Below are 19,591 nucleotides of genomic sequence, written 5' to 3'. Positions count from 1 at the left end.
TTAGGGTAAAAAAATGTGAAATTATGTAATTTAAAATCTAAGCTATTAAAGCTACAAATTATTTTGAGCCTTAAAGGAATGCGATTATGGACCTTGAATCACAAGAGAGGCAGCTATAACCTAGGCAGCTATAACCTCTGTTTCTCTAATTATAGAGCACCCTTCTTTCTTACCAACATTATTTTATAAAATGCTATAAATGACTAAAGGTGCCAGGGGAAGACCCCTTCTCTCTTTACTATTGATCTTCATCATAGATGAACTTCCCTCTTACCTCTCTCACACAAAGACTTCTTGACTTTGTTGAAAACAGCCTTATTAAACATGCTTATACCAAACCTCTTCCAAGTCAGCTAGTTCTATATAGAGAGGTTCAGCTCCTTGACAGAAGATGGTTAGTTTATCAACAGAGGAAAGACGTTCACAGTAACTATGGGAGTATCTAGATATACTCCCAAACAGACATGCAGAGCACCTCAGAGAATGTTTCTGGAACTCTTCTTCCAGATTATCTCTGAGCCTTGCTTCAACATTCTATGCACTGAGGGCTATATTGGGCTATATCGTCTTCAGGGGCCATGTCAAGCCCATGGCATACAGGGCTTGCAATTCATCATCCAGTCAGAAAAGCCACCTCACCACCTAGAAAGCAGAATTAATTTTCCTTAATTACCATGGAAAAGTCCACAGAGGACATGACAGAAGAGGACTTCTAAAACACATTCAAGTTTTAGCAATTTGTCGACTAGACAAACCAATTTAGCTGAGTGTGCCAAATACTGGGAGCAATCATCTGCCAGCAATACAATTTTGACAGAGATAATATGGAAGTTACATATTTAAAGACCCTTACCAAGGAAGATATCATCACATTCTACAAGGAAATGTTGGCAGTAGATGCTCCAAAGAGATGCAAGGTATCCTTCCATGTTCTTGCTAGTGAAACGGATTCTTGTCCTGTTGTTGGAGAGTTTCCATGTCAAAATGATATCAATTTGTCACAAGCAGCAGCCTTACCGCAACCTGAAGTGACACAGAACATAACCGAATTCAAGTGTGATCTGCCACTGTTTCCCCTTGTGAAAACACATATATTAACCTCATGGCTGCAAAACTCTGAAGATTACCCACAGGTAGGAAAGTGCATGTGGATGCATTCCAGAGTATTTCAGGGCCTAGGAAAACAATCTTGGCCACTTGAATAGTTGTGGTTCACTATATTAGACAAACAGACAAAATCTTGTCAAATGTCATTGGGCACAAATACTAAAAATCCAAACTAATTAAATTACAAAATCTTATAGATATAGATTTTTAAAAATATATGCCTCTTAAATATTTTTAAAGTTTTCTTTTCATTTGTAAGAGAAATTTCCCTTCTATAACATGATGAATGATACTGTTATATAATATTCCTTCACTATTCTGTAAAATAGTCCACTTGTCTGATAAAAATGAAAGTTAGCTTTTTTCTAAGATGGAATGTTAAATATACCTTTTTTAATTGGACAGGAAATAAAAACAATCCACACAGGGGGTAACAACAAAAATGTGACTAATTAAATTGTAACTCATAAATAAGCCTTGTATAGAAAATGTTACAATCCTGTAATGAAGACCTTAACTTTTAACTTTGGAATGATGACCACATTACTCTAGAGTCTGTGTTTCCCAGATGGCTATTCCAAGTTTTCTACTTGGATAAACTCTTTAAAACTGGATTTTTATATTTTCACTTTTTTCAGGTTGGTAGAAACAACGGCCACCTTCAAGTATTTGTCATTCATGAAGACAAATGTGGTCTTAGTTGCTTCAAACTTCAAAATTTGGAAATTATCAAAAACTACCAGATTTTAAATTAGCTGGGAAAGGAACTACTTGAGTTGCATTTCATCTTTGTATTCCTTAAAATTCCCAGTAAAATATTGGACACTTTGCATTTTATAAATTCTTGTTGAATGAATGAAGTGATTTATATACATTTGATTGATGTGGCAAGAAAGAATGTAAAGAGGCAGAAGCTTCAATAATCTTGTCATGAAACTATAAATTGATGTTTGAAAGAAGAGACATCATGGAAAAGTATTGTGTAAGTATCACTATTAATATCTGAAAAGGCACAAATAAAGGGGCCTTAAGATGGACAGGAAAAAGCCTGGCCTGCTGAATAAAGAAATCTGGAGTGTCCATGGAAACTTTAGGGGGCCACTGTGATTCAATTGACCAAGCATATCCCGCACACAATGCAGTTTCCATATTTGAACATATTTGAGTGAAAACTGCACATTACAAATACCCCAAGTGTTAGTAAAATCAACAGTTAGATCAGAACTCAGCAATTCTAGACCAAAAAAAGGAAGAGAATGTGGGTATGAGGTACCCTAGGTCATCAGTGACCAATAGAAAAGGACAAAGATGCCCGGAAACTCAGGGAGACCAATGAAAGAGTTGCACAAACAATTTCAAAGGGCAAGAAAGAGGGTATGTACACCTTTTCACTGCCTCTGTGTCTGTCTCTCCCTTCTCACTCATGAGACGGACCCATGTCCAACTCTCTGGAAATGCCCTAAACTTTCTGTTTGTTCTTAAATAAACCTTTTCTTTGTCATCCTAAAGCCTGTGCAAAGTTCCTTTTGCTTTCTATTCACCCTGCCCTCCCTGCTCTTATTTTGCTTTGTGGTTTCAACACACTTTCACTTTCTATTCCAAGGTTGAACTTGCCAGTTCTGCCAAATAATAGAACCAGGTCTTCAGGGTTCAGAGAACCAGGACTCTATCCCCTAACAGTATCTACAAGGAATGTTGAGCCAAGATTTGATAAATTAATAGCATCCTCCCAGGTATTTACCTGGAAATGCTACTACAACCCCTTTTACAAGAACAGGCTGCTTTACAGTTTACAACTCTTTGACGCAGGTTGTCTCATTCAATGTCTCCTTAACAATATTAACCACTTAGGATTTGACAAATCAGTAAATGCTCCAAGAAATGCTTAATTGACTTGCCAAAGGCAGCAAAACCTGAAGTGGAAAAGGTATGTCTTAAACCCATATTTGAATATGCTATAGGTAATGTATACACCCATTACCTAAAAGCTCAAGTAACGCTTTGATTTCAGTACCAGGAATTTGACATTTGAATTACAACAGGCAACATGAACTAGTTTAGTACTCTTCAAGATGATCATAATGCAGGTGCTAACTAATGCTTTACTGAAAATAGAGGTATTAATAAATATAATGTGGTGGGATTCATCAGGTGTGGGTCAAATGGCCTCATAAGTAATTTCCACAGGCTACACAGAGAATCTAATTATGCAGATTGCTAAAGAGATCCCTTCCTGACAAAAACTAACCAGGAGTGATCAGTAGAAATAAAGGAAATTAAAACCTGAATCATTTCCTCAGACAAATCTGGAGTTACCTAGAATGCCACTTAAATTTGAATGCTGCAGCACTAACAGCTATAATATATTAACTCAAACTCTCTAAGTGGATGGATGTATAAACTCATTGGAAAGTAAACTAAAAAGAGTTATTTCTGTATGACTTGAATTGTTTTTCAAAATATTGATAAACATCGTCAACTGGCAAAGGGAGAAAAAGTCATTCTGTATCTTCTAATCAAGAAGGATTAAAAGGCTGTGAAACTTTACCCAATGCACAAATGTTGTAATTACAATAAATATTTGTCCTCTCTGTTTTCACTACAAACTCAAAAATCCAAGAGTGTGTATTTGGCACATTCAGAAGATTACAGCCATCTGCTGGGAGACAAAGCTGTCAATTATTAATATAAAACAATCTGGCTTTCCATTCCATTCCATTTCCAGGTTAAAATTAGAACAATAGGTGTAACATCTTTTTTATTATTATGAAAATTGGAAAGTTCTTTGTACCCTATTCTCAAGATCCCCAGAGAGATTCAAAAGTCTTGGGAGTTTGACACTCAAGGTCAACCATGCCTGACACAAGACATTTAATAAAGAAAGCCCCTCTTATATAGGGCTCTGAGCACTTTATCCAGCTTGAACACAAAATGAAGGTTTCATTATATTAAAGTGTGCTTTAGACTAAGGAAAGAAATCACGGTAAACAGAAATAACTAAATGGAGATAGGGGTCTTTTGTAAGACAGGGTGATGGACATTTAAAAGAGAGTATTTCAGTTTTGAAAAAAAAAATATTCTGTGAAGCATGAAAAGCAATAGCCAATTTAACAACTTAAGATTCAGCAGCATTGGGCGGCGCCTGTGGCTCAGTGAGTAGGGCGCAGGCCCCATATGCCAAGGGTGGCGGGTTCAAACCCAGCCCCAGCCAAAACTGCAACAAAAAAATAGCCGGGCGTTTTGGCTGGCGCCTGTAGTCCCAGCTGCTTGGGAGGCTGAGGCCAGAGAATCGCATAAGCCCAGGAGTTGGAGGTTGCTGTGAGCCGTGTGACGCCATGGCACTCTACCGAGGGCAGTAAGTGAGACTCTGTCTCTACAAAAAAAAAAAAAAAAGATTCAGCAGCATTGAGGAAGGACAGATCAAAACCATAGCAGAGGCATTTTAATAGAAGAGGCAGGGGCCCTAAATTGTGGCCACTAGAGATCTAATGGAAGTGAATTAGCCTTTCTTTTGGCCAGGGTCCAGGGCAGAAAATTCATCCTGCTTCCTTGAACTCTTACAGCCGTTTTACTGGAAACAGCTATCTTGTGTTTTGCCTTAAAATAGTTAAACTGCCTTTTAACCGACTGTTCAGAAAATCTTGTATTCCTCAGAAGCAGTGAAAACGAGAACTAGCTTTTAAACAGACACCTCATAGCAGAATAGAAAATTTTTCTCACTTAAATCTGTGCATAGGTCAGGCCTGAGAACTCCTTTGAGAAGTCACTGAAAGCTAATGATTAAGACTCAATTTATATAACGCTAACCACAGTATTTCTAGAAGAGTTCTTCCTCAAGGCCATTAGTGACCAGAGGGAAGTGAAAACGATAGTTTCAATTTTCCCAAGTGTTACCAGATTTCTCACCTGAATGCAATTCAATAATCATATCTTACATTTCATAATGGTGAGCCAAACTTGGTCAATAAATTTTCACCCACTGACTATTGCAATCAAGAGACAAAAAGACTGTTTTATAGGTGAAGAGTCCACTGGAACCTAATCATAAATGTGCTAATGTTTCTCAGGTAAATATGAAAGTGCTTTTTCTAGAAGAATTCAGTTTAAAGCAAACTGAATAATAATTAAGGATATGTGGCCCTAGGTCATGGATGCCAATGTGGTCTTCATTTGCTCTTCTATCCACCTCTCTTATGCAACCATGTCTCAAGTCTCATTCTGTCACCAGGTTAAATGTGAACCTCATGGGGAGAGAGTTGACTAATTATACCGTCTAGTGGAGTATTTCTCAGCTGCAGCTTCATACATGTAATATTCTGCTAGGTCATAAGTAACCATGAGATTTATTGCAATTCAGTTGACACCTAAATACAGAGATACAAAGGTTCTTCTTCTAAATGACTTTCAACTTCATAATGTTTATGTATGGGTGTGTGTGTGTATATATAAATGAAGCTTCACTGAAAAACCATATTAACCTTCCTGTACCCAGCAAATTGCCTTAGTGGTGATCTGCCAGGTAACTGTTGAAAGGATCAGGGATATGCCACCCTAAAATATGCCACTTTGGCAAAAGGATAATTTTGAGCTGGAGGTAAGAATAAACAGATATAGGAAGAGTTCTCTGCCTTCCTCTTATCTGCCTAGGAACAGAGCATGAATTTCCCTTTGTGAAGGCATGTCTCTTTCACAAAGAAGGGAAGAGCAACTCTTTTTACTGGAGGTGAAGAGTCTAAACAGACAAGAGTTTATAGAAACCAGCCTTAGCCAGAATAACCCTTATGTTTCATTAGCTCCTTCACATAGCTCCTAGTTACTTTCCGTAAAGTAACCCAAACTTTAGGTTTGAAGCCCAAACCCTCTTTATTTGGTTAAAATGATACATAAGCCGCTGAGTCTAAATGCTTCTTTGAGTTTCGCTTCTTTTCTGTGGACTCCAGTATACCTAAATATTTATAAAACTGTGGGCCTTTTCTCCTGTTCATTTGCCTTTAATTTACAAGCCCACAAAGGGAGGAAGGAGTCCTTCTTTCCTGAGCGTGTCCAGAAATCACATCAACATGTTTACCTACAGTTAAGATAGGGGAAATGTAGGAGTAGATTTGAAACTACAAAGCCTGTGTACTATCAATGACAAGTTACTATCAATGACAATTTTTCTGAGGGTCATAGATTAGGGTCCAGACTTAAGGTCATTTGCACATCACCAAAATAAATGGCAAAAGGCAAATGATGGAGTTCAAACTGATGGAGTCTGTGGTGTCCTGTGGGACACCAACTGCTTATCAGCCTACTATATTTATTCTCCCTTAGTCATAACTACTAATTCCTTATCTGGTCTCATGTTATTCAGTGTAGCAGTGTTTAACTATTTGGGCCAGGTAAAAGAATTTTCCTCCTGAGACCCTTTGCAACTAGGGGATTCTGTTGCCTAGTTTTTGCTAAGGAAGGTGTGTTGTTTCTAGGTAGGGATGGAAAATGCTATTGTTTTCCAGTCAAAAAGAGATAGACTCAACCAGCCTGAGCATTTTGCTGTTTATTCTTCTCTTTTCTTTCTGCTGGAACAAAGAGGAAATGTTTTCGTCTTTCTTCCAGCAGCCATCTTATAAGCATGAAGTTAAAAGATACAAGCCAAGAATGGTTAAGCAAGAGACAGAAAGACAGAACATAGTTATTTGACAACTTCCCAGAGCAACTGCCTAGTTATTTGACAACTTCCCAGAGCAACTGCCCCAATTTTGGACTGCCCACCTCTGATATTCTTGTTATATGAGAAAAATCTCCTATTTGCTTAAGCCATCATCAGGGTTTCTGTTGCGTATAGCCATCAAAATTCTAATTGACATAAACTGCTTCAGCAGATTTTAATATTGACAAAGCAGGTCTGCCTGGAAAGGGGAAAAAAAAGCCTTGAAGGGTCTGGCTTTAAAGGACTAGCTGCTCATGTTTGTCTTTGGGAATGTGTATTTGAATGAGTTAAATTTCCCTTTGCAACAATGGATTTATATTTTCAAAAAGAATAAAGAAGAAGACATTTTGTCTACTTACTTTCTTTAATCATCAAAGAACTAACATTAGGAAATTATTTCTCCTTATAGAAGTTAAAATTCATTGAACAACATTCCTATAACAATGCCTCCCCCTCCCTTGTCCACTGAAGCACTCTTGTCATAGAAGGGAAGAGGCCTTCTATCCTGGAATTGGGCACAGCCATGGATGTACCCTGGGAGTCTATCTGGTATGAGAATTTCCTTTTGCATATATGTGTACAGAGAAATATTTTTAAACTGCTGTAATAATAAAATCAGCTGATACTGGGTCTCTGAATTAATACACTATCAATTTTAACAATCCTTTTTGAAAATGCCAAGTGTTGACCCAACAAAGCTCTGTAGGGGAATGAGACGGTGAGTATTTGGGGAATTGGGACCCTTCTTCAAAATGTATACTACCTCCGTGGCTGAGCCTCTTCCAGAACATGAGTAGCAGATGAAGTCTAAAGTGGTGGAAACGCTGAAGGAGGAGAAAGATGTGATCTTCTTTACAATGCTCTGAATGTGGGTTCTTATGGTCTTCTCAGTAAGTCAGCTTACACTGCTACGGACCGCCCTGTCGGTGGCCTTCAGTCCGAGGGAGTGCAGGGAGAAGGAACGAGGAAAGTTGAGAGGTCGGCGCAGGAAAAATGACAGACTGCCACACAGCATGTGATGAAGGAAGCAGCTGTGAATTTACTGGGTTCACATGTTGGTATTTATACATTTTTACAGAGCTTACATAATGCAATCTTTCCGCTTACGTGCGTGGGTTATCTTTGCGTTTACAAGTGTGATTTATCATGCATTGTTATGTTTTAAAGTTCCGCTTCCGGAGGGTGGTGGTTATTAGTCAATTCTGCCCGCTTCCTCCTATCTCAGTTTCTTATTATCTTTTTAGAACAGCTTAACATCTTCTTTACGTTAATGCTTGACTAATTCTACATTTACTATTTGATCTTATTGTTATTGATAATTATAATTTTGATTTAGAGTAAATTCCTTGACAAGTATTATTTTTCCTATTGATTTTTATTATGTGTGACAGTTGGTGAAACAAGATGTTCTGAACAGGACTTTATGGTGGGTGGATGTGTTTCAGTGACTTTGTAACTTATGTAGATAATTTGTATTTCATGTCCTTGGGCTTATCGTCTTAGCTCACTGGTGGGAAAACATCTTTAGCAGCTCACAAGGCTGTGCTTTATCTGGATTAGTAGTGTATTGTGCTCATTCTTAGGAAAGTACATATTGACAATTTATCAGAACAAACAGACTTCTGGTACAGGATGACAAACACATGAGTAGATGCCACAATCTTTAAACTTAAGCGGGTAACTGAGTATGCTAGGCAACATTTCTGATGCTGTGCATACTGGGGGCAGCTGGGGGCAAAGCTCCGGGGAGCACAAACCACCTTCCCGTCGTTCTATAACGCGGACAGCACTGCCTCACTACGGCTATATGCCGTGGGTGCGGCATTTCCCCCTTTTTTGTTTTTAAACCGCAGTTCAAAGACTTCTTGGCGTATAGAGATAATAGAGGAAGACAGACACCGTATGAGACATGGTAACAACAACATAACACAAAATGACAAACAACCAATAATGGTTATGAGCACAATATACTGGATTCAGTTAAGAGGATTGAGTGCTTTAAACCCATTAGTTAAAGATTGAGTCAATGTGTTAAGAGAAGTTATTGGTAAATGAGCTTGACTCATGGCTGTAATATCTTGTTGTAAGCTGTGTAAATTATGTGTTATATTATTGTCTCTCTAGATACCTTGAAGATGTGCTTGTACTTTGTTCTATGAGTTAGATACATTATATGGTAAAGGTGTAATGTAAATGGCTTGAAATGTTGAGTGACATTTTGTTTGTAGTTTTTGTTGTATGTACTTAATGTTCTGACCTAAAGTTAAGACTATCCTTTTTTAACATATTTAATTTAGTTTTAAGTTTATTATCTATATTAGCTTGTGTCATTAATGTTAAAGTTATATTATTGTCAAGAGTATTGACATAGTATGTTGTATGTATTTGTTGTACTAAAGTTGTAGTAGTTACAGCAAAAGTAGTGATTATAGAAATTAAAGTTGCAATGCCTAAAATTAAAGCTGTCACAAATCTCTTAGGCCTAATTAATTCATTAAGTGTTTCTAACACTTGTAATGCTGTATTATTATATTATGGATCGTCTTGTAGATCTACAGGTAACATTACATATGAAGGTTTTTTTTACAATTAACATAACATTTACTTGTTTATCATGTTGCATATTAAAGGACGCAATACAATTAGTTATTTTTACAAGTTAAAAGATTTTAAAAGAAACACATAGTCAACTGGATCACATATAAATTCTTTCACAAATTCTCTTTTATGAGTTTCATTTAACCTGCACAGACCATCTACAAACATTCTAAACTTTCTTGAACTTTTGCCCTGCCTTTTACTTTCTTACATAACTATTCTGTTTCAGGACAAAATTTATTACACAAGATTCTTTCTTTACACAATGTCATTCTCCTTTCTGTTTAATTTCTCTTACTCTCAAAAACTCACTTTCCACTAAACAGGATCCTAGTTTACTATGAAGTCACTTATTCACTCAGCTAAACTGATAATTAGAAGGTTTAAAAGGCAAGAATCTTATCCGTTGACAAAGATTCAGTTTGTAAAAATATTTTTCTTATTTATACAAATTACTAGTGGCAAAGGGCTAATAATAAAGGTTCTAAATCTCACCCTTGGGATTCTGCCAGTGCTGCTGTCTGGGGGCTGTAACACTTGGGAGGCAGGCCCGCCCCACCAAGGGCAGGGGGGCCCTCAGCTTCCTTTCCCGCTGGGCCTTTTCAGCCGTCTTGGAGTTAGTGGAAATGCGCCCGGTGGTTTTGTTTGTTATCGGCGAGTGTACTTTCATTTTCTTCAAGCGGCGGGTGAGATCTTGTAGTAGCTGCTGGTGTTTCCTTCTGCATTGTTTTTTCCGGAGGAGCTGGCTTGACCAGTCGGTTTGGAATCTAGATGGGTGATTCAGCTTCCTGTCCTTCAGGTCCCTGTTCGGGCGCCACCTGCTACGGACCGCCCTGTCGGTGGCCTTCAGTCCGAGGGAGTGCAGGGAGAAGGAACGAGGAAAGTTGAGAGGTCGGCGCAGGGAAAATGACAGACTGCCACACAGCATGTGATGAAGGAAGCAGCTGTGAATTTACTGGGTTCACATGTTGGTATTTATACATTTTTACAGAGCTTACATAATGCAATCTTTCCGCTTACGTGCGTGGGTTATCTTTGCGTTTACAAGTGTGATTTATCATGCATTGTTATGTTTTAAAGTTCCGCTTCCGGAGGGTGGTGGTTATTAGTCAATTCTGCCCGCTTCCTCCTATCTCAGTTTCTTATTATCTTTTTAGAACAGCTTAACATCTTCTTTACGTTAATGCTTGACTAATTCTACATTTACTATTTGATCTTATTGTTATTGATAATTATAATTTTGATTTAGAGTAAATTCCTTGACAAGTATTATTTTTCCTATTGATTTTTATTATGTGTGACAGTTGGTGAAACAAGATGTTCTGAACAGGACTTTATGGTGGGTGGATGTGTTTCAGTGACTTTGTAACTTATGTAGATAATTTGTATTTCATGTCCTTGGGCTTATCGTCTTAGCTCACTGGTGGGAAAACATCTTTAGCAGCTCACAAGGCTGTGCTTTATCTGGATTAGTAGTGTATTGTGCTCATTCTTAGGAAAGTACATATTGACAATTTATCAGAACAAACAGACTTCTGGTACAGGATGACAAACACATGAGTAGATGCCACAATCTTTAAACTTAAGCGGGTAACTGAGTATACTAGGCAACATTTCTGATGCTGTGCATACTGGAGGCAGCTGGGGACAAAGCTCCGGGGAGCACAAACCACCTTCCCGTCGTTCTATAACGCGGACAGCACTGCCTCACTACGGCTATATGCCGTGGGTGCGGCATTACACAGCAATCAACCCTTAGGGATCCTTCTATCAGGTAAGACTTGGGAAGCACCACTGGTGCTCGTTCTAATTGGAAAGAACCACACGCATCAGTCAGCATCACTTTCCCTTTCCCAAGGCTCTGTTTGCAATCGAAAAAGCCGAAGGTCTCCGTGTGTATAATTATGTCAGGGAAATACTCTGCTAGGACTATATCCAAATGGAGGATCACCAACCTCCCAAATCCTGACCCCAGCATCTGACCCATAAAGAACACACGGGCTTCTGTTGCCTAGAGAGGAGCTCAACCGTTTAATAGCCACATAGCAACCCTAACGCAAACCGAAACACAAAGGCAAATACTGCATCTGATTAAAATCACAGGGGAAATTTCAGGTGGCAGAATGTAATTACTTGAGTTAGGTTACTGAGGTTAAGTAACACCTACGCTCCTACGCTCTCTTATCTAAAAGATGTCCAGGACCTTTAGCAAACTGTAAAAGCCTTGGATCTTGGTTTTATAACTACATAGTGGAAAGGGAGGCAATTCTCCAGCAGCACAGCAGACTCTTGCTTGGAAACCCTGTTTCTCATCCGGCACCAACTGTGTGTCCCCTTGGCTGCCCCCCAGCAAGGGGCAGATGCAGCCAAACCCAGTAAGCCTGTGACAGTGGCCAGAGATGCAGCAGAAGGTACGGGGCTTTCTGGCCCCTGGTTGAGGCCATCTGGACTCCCCAACACACCTGTTTGGGAGGGTTTCCGTGGCATGTTTTACAAATGTAAATGTAGCTCGCTTGAAACATTCTGGTCTGGTGCTGATCACTTACTTTTGCTTTGGGGGGAATTAATTATGCAACAAGATAATTTCTGTCCCCATATTCCTCTTCCGTTATAAACTTTAGGTGGCGAAAATGTGCTTCTCGGTATGATTTTAGTGGAATGAACAGATGTAAAAGTGCTTTCAATTCCTTAACAAAGGTGACGTTAGGCCAGATTTGATATTACGCTAAGTCCCACGTAACATTTAAAAATGAGGTTTTTCAACCATAAAATTACTAATTGATCTGTCTTGTAAAAAGATAAAGGAAATGAATGCCTATTTGAGTTTCATTTCTGGCAGACTCCCGATTCCTCATTTTATGTAGCTCAAAATGAATTTTAATGAAGCAGCCTCCAAATTTCAAAATATGCCATTACCCTTCTGAAGTAATTGGCATAGTTGACTGCCTTTTCCTTTCCTAGATTCTGTCTGACTTTCTAATCTTGAAGGCAACGTTCCATTCAATGTGTTCTTCCGCATACCATCTGAAAAAAGTAAATTAGAACAAGGGGAAGAACTGTACCAGAAAGAAGTCATTCTTTCCATGCATTCAGCCATTCAACAAATATTTATGGAATTCCTGCTGTCTGTCAGGCACTGGGTTCAAGTGCCATAGAAGAGAGTACAAAATACTGAAAGATCCCTGCTTCGGTGGAGTTTCCATTTTAATACAATGGGGCAATACAATAAACACGCAAATACTGTATGTAATATTCTAGAGATGATCAATGCTATGAGGAAAAATAGTGCACTAATTTCTACTAATGGGTAGGGAAGGACAGGAGGGAGGAGACGTGCATACTGCTTTTTAATATAGGGAAGCCCTTCCCTCTAGGGAGAAGATAATCTAGCAGAAATGTGAATAAAGTAAAAGAGTAAGCTATCTTGGGAATGAGAATCAGCAGATAGAACAAATTTTCTTCTATCATTTTAGCCTATGTTTATACATAGAAGAAAAGGTGATTATCTTATAAGCATCCCTAGGTACTTTGTCTAATCTAGGATACAGAAAGGGTGAGGAGCCAGCTTGGATTGAGTATCTCGTTCAATGTTATAACCATTCACCTAGTTGCTCATATCAAAACTGTATTATTCAGCATCTCTAGAGAAGCAGAATAATTGTATACATAAAGAAAGAGTGATTTATTTTAAAAAATAAAATGTAAATGTGAAGATTAGCAAATCTAACATCTACAGGAAAGGTCAACAGTGTGGAGATTTAGGGAAGAGTTCATGTTGCAGCTTGAGTCCAAAGAAAATCTGGAGACAAAATTTCTTCTTCCTTGAAAAGCCCCAGTTTCATCCAAGTTAAGAGTTCAACGTCTCCCTCTTCATCAGGACCTTTCCATATGTACCCATTCCAATTTTCAGAATCTCGTGCCTTAGCTATTAATGCTAATGCCCTCACTTTAAAAGCAGACACCCTATGAGGCTGGAAATTCAATTTGCATTGTAATTTTGCCACTTGCAGGATGAGACTCTGCATTTGGGTTTCAACAATCTCAGACCCTAGGCTACAGAAAACAAGGCTTCCTTTCAAAGCACTAACAGAAACTTTCAAGTCACGTATGCAGCACAAGAGCTGGAAATTTGAATCCCTGAGCTCATATTTTCATTTCTACACTTTGTCCAACACAATTAGGAACAACTTGCCAATCTCATTATACCCATGAGTTTGACAGAAATGTTCCTGGTTATCAAATAGATGACTGCTTAGAATCTTGTTTGATTAGGGAGATCCACTGGTAATACTGTGGGTATTTCAGTTACCCAAAAACATCATGATCTATCCATGGCTTCTTTACATACTACTAGAAAAGAGTCATCAGTGCCTTTGAACCTTATCAGATAACAGAATCAATTCTAGAAACACCAGAACCAATTCAGAAAACTCATCTTTAAGATTCTGTCCTACTAGAACAACTCATCTTACTCAAATATGTATGAGTCATGGTTATCCAGAGAAATATAATCCAAAAGATGTCTGTGTGTGTATATATCTATACACATATATATGTACACACATACATATATATATAAACATCCATGCACACACACGTATGTATTCAGAGAAGGAGAGAAATTTATTTTTAAGGAATTGGCTCATGTTGATAATGGCTGGCAGGTCTAAAATCTGAACAAATGCCAACAGGCTGGAGCTCCAGAGAGCAGTTGATGTTGCAGTCCAAAGACACTCTGTCTTTCTCTTAAGGCTATTATCTGCTTGAATGAGGACCACCCAGACAGTTGAAAGTAATCGGCTTTATTAAAGTCTACTGATTTAAATGTTAAACGCATCTAAAAAATATTTTCACAGGAATATCTAGACTAGAGATTGATCAAAAACCAGGTATTGTGGCCTAGCCAAGTTGACACATAGAATTAACCATCAAAAAACTGAGGAGGCATCCTTGATGTCTTACTCTAAGCACACATCTGATTCATCCACTTTCAAACTATATCCTGACTCTGATCGCTTATCATATTTGTCACTTTTAGCACCCTTCATCGCTCTAAGATCCCTAAATATTCTCGCTTGTTTTCCTTACTTTCACTCTGCCTCCCTCCCCACTGGCCTCCTGCCCTCTTAGTCCATTATTTATGTAGAAACAAAAATGATCTATATATGTAATGATCTAAATCTAATCATCCCACCTACCAGCTCAAAAATCTCCAGTTGTCCTCAGGAAACTCAAAACAAAACCCAACTTTGTATCATTGTTTATCTACAACCCTTCTCATTCTGGCCCTGTCTCTCTCTCGCTGACTTCATTTAACATTTTAACCCACATGCTAATGTCAATCTAAAGGAGTTTTGTTCCTTTTGCCTAGAAACTCCCTCTTTTATGCAATTCTATGGATCTATCTGTATTGTTGCTCAGAAATCACTTCATCAAAAGCCTTTCAGAATTTCCGTATTTAATTAGCTGGATTATCCACTATTCTTTTATGCCAATTATATGATTTTTAAAATTAAATCATAGCTGTGTACATTAATGCAATCATGGAGTACAATGTGCTGGTTTTAGACACAATTTGAAATATTTTCATCAAACTGGTTAACATTATGAAGAAAATTATATTTTCTTCATAGGATTTATCACTGATTTGTCTCATATTATATATGCGTGTGTTAAATGTCTACCTTCCCAACTAGAATTAAACCTCCAAAACAGCAGGGACTTGCGTGGCTTCTTTCCCACCAAATTCCAAGCTCCAGAGTGAGGCCTAAAATACAGTAATGCACAGTCATATTTGTCACATGAATGAATGGCAATAATGCAATAATAATAGTAGTCTAGATTTAGTACTCATACGGTTGTTGAAAAGGTTAAATATGGTTTTACATGAATGCCAAACACTTCTCATTGACTCCCCATGTCAATTCTCACTTCCTTTTTTATTAATATAAGGTCCAATTTTTATCTGGGAGCGTGGCTGCCTTCAGTTAGAAATGGTCATGTAACTAAGTTCCAGCCACTAACATGCAAGCAGAAATGCCACGTGAAACTCCTGAGACGAGATTTTTAAAAGAGGTAGGTGAAGGGAGTTTGTCCCTCTTGTCTTTCTCTGGTGATTGGAACGTGGGCATGATAGCTAGAACTCTAGAACATTTAACTTTCATCTTGAAGCATGAGATGACCTATAGGTAGAAATCCATGGAGGCTCATAAGATACAAAAAAGCCTGTGACCTGGCTACCAAGAGTGGTCTGTCATGCTCAGATCTACAACTTCCTGAAAGTCAGAGAAAAATTAATTTCTATCATTTTGATGCACTGCTGTATTTGAGTTTCCTGTTCCTTGTGATCATACCTACTTCTGATAATTTTACCAGGTAAACAAATCTTGGCCCATAGCCAACCCTAAATAAAAATTATCTTTTACTTTATATTCGTTTGTTTTACTGTTTTTCTTTTTCTATATTTTCTTGTTAACATTATCAGTATTATTATTAGATACTGTATATTACACCCAATGGGGGGATAAGAACAAGAATAAGACAGAAATTTGACTTAAAAAAATTGTGGTCTAGGGAGAATAGGAAAAAATATATAATACATTGTGAACTGTGCTTTAATGGCAATAATAAAAACATGCTATGGGAACACATAGGAAGTACAGCGTAAGTCTTCTAGGGGATATCAGCAGTGGATTCATTGCAGTAGATATAAATCTTGATCTAAGACTTAAATATGCATAGGCAATTATCACGAGGACAAATAATTGAGAAGCCCGGAGAGAGAAGTGAGAGGAATGACTTTATATGGGCCTCTCTGTTAGGTCATCAGGAATACTATGAATCTTACCAATGAAAGACTCTAATGACCCTAACAAAGTCAAGGCACTCCCTGTTTCTCCTACCTGACTCAAAACTTTACTGCAAATGTGGGGTTGCTATATTCAAAAGCCTTTGGTTAGAAGATGAGCTAATATATTAGGGGGAAAAAAGGTAATTTTCAGACAGAATGGCATACCCATACTCTGAATTATCAGAAGAGTCTATGATGGCATGTCTTGGATATAAATATGTGAGAAGGGAGAGAGAAAACAACAGGAAAGAATGTATAATATTAGGAAGTAGTTCTCCGGGAAAGATAGCCAGTTGAGATACTTAAGACAACAATTTTTGAAGTAGTTTCTAAAAAATAAGCTGCAAGTATTATCTCCTCTGTGCCTTTTATCAAGAGGCTATGAGTCCCTTAGGGTAATATTCATTTTATTTAATATTTGGAGCAATGTTTTGCATAAACTTCAAAATCGAATTTCAAAATCGAAATCATATATCCCTCTGCTATACATGTTTTGTAATGGAAGTCAGAGGGTAAAGGAAGCAACCCTAAGATAGCAAATAAGGTTGGGCAGTTTGGAATTTCCTCCTTACGTCATCACCACTGCTTCAGCCTCAGCAGTTTTGCTGATTCTTAATTTCTCTTTGGGACTCTTGACATTGTCAATTTAAGTGCCTGGCACTAAATCAACCTTAAATTTTCTCCAGAACTTTCCCTTTGCCTCTAACACTAAATTTAGCATTTGCTCACAGCTTCTCTAATACGAATTCAGTGTTTATCTTGGTACCTTCTTCCATTAGTGTTAATTTTAAACAAAATTTTTCAGGAGTCTTAGAGCCAAGTGCATTTGCGGGCAAACATGCCTCAGAAAATATAATGGAAAACTGTGGGAAAATAATTGACCTGCAAAATTTTGATTTATAGATTTTAGATTTCAAGAAAGGCTGTACACTGAAAACAAAAGAAATAAAATAAACAAAACAAATAAGCAAACAAAGACCCCTGTAAAAATTGGTTTATGGGACCAAAGTGAAAAAGAAAACTAGCATTTGCTTAATATTCATCTATTATAATGTATCCATCACCTCTGCTTCTCTTTGCCACATACTAAAGCAGCAACCCTTCACATTGACCGTATAAGTCAAATCTTTCTTTGGAAAAATATGCAATCATTGGTAATCACATGCCTTCTAAAGCATTTTGTTTTATGCCCCCCAAATGCATGATTTACCTTGAATGATAAATATGGCTATAAAATGGAGTGTTTCTGGCATTCACAGATCAAATGTAACTGGGGAGGAATAACTCAGATGCATCCTGATGTTTTATACTTGCATGCACTAATATTTGCTTCACACCATATGTCACTGCAACACAAGAATGTGGTAATGTGGAACAGCCCAGTGGTTTTCTCCTTCAACATCTGGTCTTCTGAGGAAGTTGAGCACTTTAGAGATTCATGCTTAAATCCTAAGAGAGAGTGTATAATCAAATGCTTTAGTGAGGGTAAGCAAAGGGAGGGGTGGAAAGTCTTCTTATCATGAAATTGGCATCAGCAAATACTGGGATAATCTTAGTGTAATTAAACAATAGTACAGGTAGCACTTTGGAACCTCCCTGAAAAGCCACACATGTTGTCCAGCAAAGAGATGGTAGTCAGCCTTTCAGATGAAGGCCATCCTCAGGCCTGCTGACTCCTGGCAATGTGCAAGGCAGCCAGTCCTTGAGGGACCACAGCTTCCTAAGGAACAATGAAAACATTATCTTCCTCTATGATTGGTTTGGCTGTTCTCCAGAGAAAAGAATAAGACCATTTGAGCAGGACTGACACTATTCATAACACCATGTGAGTGTCTCTAATCCTTAAAGAAAAAAAAAAGGAACAAAAATATGCCTTTATATTTCCTACCCTCTGGTAGGTATAAATTAGCCATAATGGTTCTGTTTCTTTGCTTACTACTTATTCTTCAAGTTGATGCAATATGGTTTCTACCCTCTGATACGTGATACAAGCCACCCACTGAGTTCCCAAATGGCCACCAGGAAGATTGAACTTCATATATCCTTTTCCAACTTTATGTTGCTTTACCACACTGAGCATAGTTGACTGCTCTCAGTTTTCTTGGAATGCTTTTTTTTCCCTGTCGGTTTGTTACACTTATCTGCTTTTAAAAACTATTCTTTCTAAATCTTTTTTGTTATTCTTTTACTTTTTCTAGATCCCCAAATTTTAGTGTTTGACAAATTCAGTTCTTAAGCCTTCTTTTTTTTCTGTTTACATTTGTCCCTGGAAAATTTCAATTACTAATCTCTCACTGGTTGAATATACTGTTATCCACTGTTGACCCCTCTCTGTTGTCCGTCCTTCTCTACCTGACTCTCTGCCCTGGGAAGCCTGATCTCTGTGAACTGCATCATCAGATCCCTTGTACTTGAAATGAAGTTTTGTTTTTGCTAATGGAAGATGTTAATAGAAAATGGGATGGTAGGAAGAAAGAGATTTGGATTATTAATTTATGATTAACATTACTTTACCTTGACTTTATTTTTTAGAGATGTGTTAAGTTCACAGCAGAATTGAGCAGAATGTACAGAGATTTCCTACATAATTCCTCTCCCCACACAGGCTTAGACTCCCCATTATCAACATCCCCCACCAGAGTCTGTGCTTATTACAACTGATTGGTCTTCATTGACATATCATTGTCACCCAAAACCCCATAGTTTACATTAGGGTTCACTCTTGGAACCTTGAGTGAAAACCAGTGCTTATTTCAACTGATTGGTCTTCATTGACATATCATTGTCAACCCCTACATTATACAGGTTTATACAAATATATAATGGCATTTATCCTCCATTACACTCTCATATAGAGCATACTTCTGCTGCCCTAAAACCGTCCACATTCTGCCACTTCATACCTCTCTCCCCCTAAACTCTGGAAACCACTTATCCTTTTACTCTGCCTGACAGGCCCACTTAAATTTTCTGGAGCTATCTAAGTATTAACATGCCTAGTAATGAATGCATCATCTTCTCTTTCTATATTTTCCTTTCCAACAAGCAGCATTGCCCTTTGAAAAATTCAGTTGTCCATTAAAAAAGATGGAGACTTAATATCTTTTGTGTTAACCTGGATTGAGGTGGAACCCATTCTGCTTAGTAAAGCATCACAAAGCTGGAGAAGCAAGAACCCAATGTACTCACTTCTAACATGAAGGAGGTAGATGATCCAATACAAGGTGGGAGGTAAGAGAATAAGGGAGCTGGGAGAGGGGAGGAGGGAGAGGAATGGGGGTCACAGTATATGGCACACTTCTTGTGGTTGAAACATAATTATAAGAGGGACTTTACCTAACGAATAC

The 19,591-nt window shown here is 38.0% G+C and overlaps 1 pseudogene; it reads left to right on the top strand.

Annotated features, from left to right (window-relative positions):
• Positions 1-257: 257 nt before the first annotated feature.
• LOC128594779 (insulin-degrading enzyme-like) lies at positions 258-1,120 on the top strand (annotated as a pseudogene).
• The last annotated feature ends 18,471 nt before the right edge of the window (positions 1,121-19,591 follow it).

Source organism: Nycticebus coucang, chromosome 9 (genome assembly GCF_027406575.1).
Source record: "Nycticebus coucang isolate mNycCou1 chromosome 9, mNycCou1.pri, whole genome shotgun sequence".
Lineage (NCBI taxonomy): Eukaryota > Metazoa > Chordata > Mammalia > Primates > Lorisidae > Nycticebus > Nycticebus coucang.
Note: the sequence above shows the minus strand (reverse complement) of the source record. Positions and strands in the feature narration are given on the sequence as shown.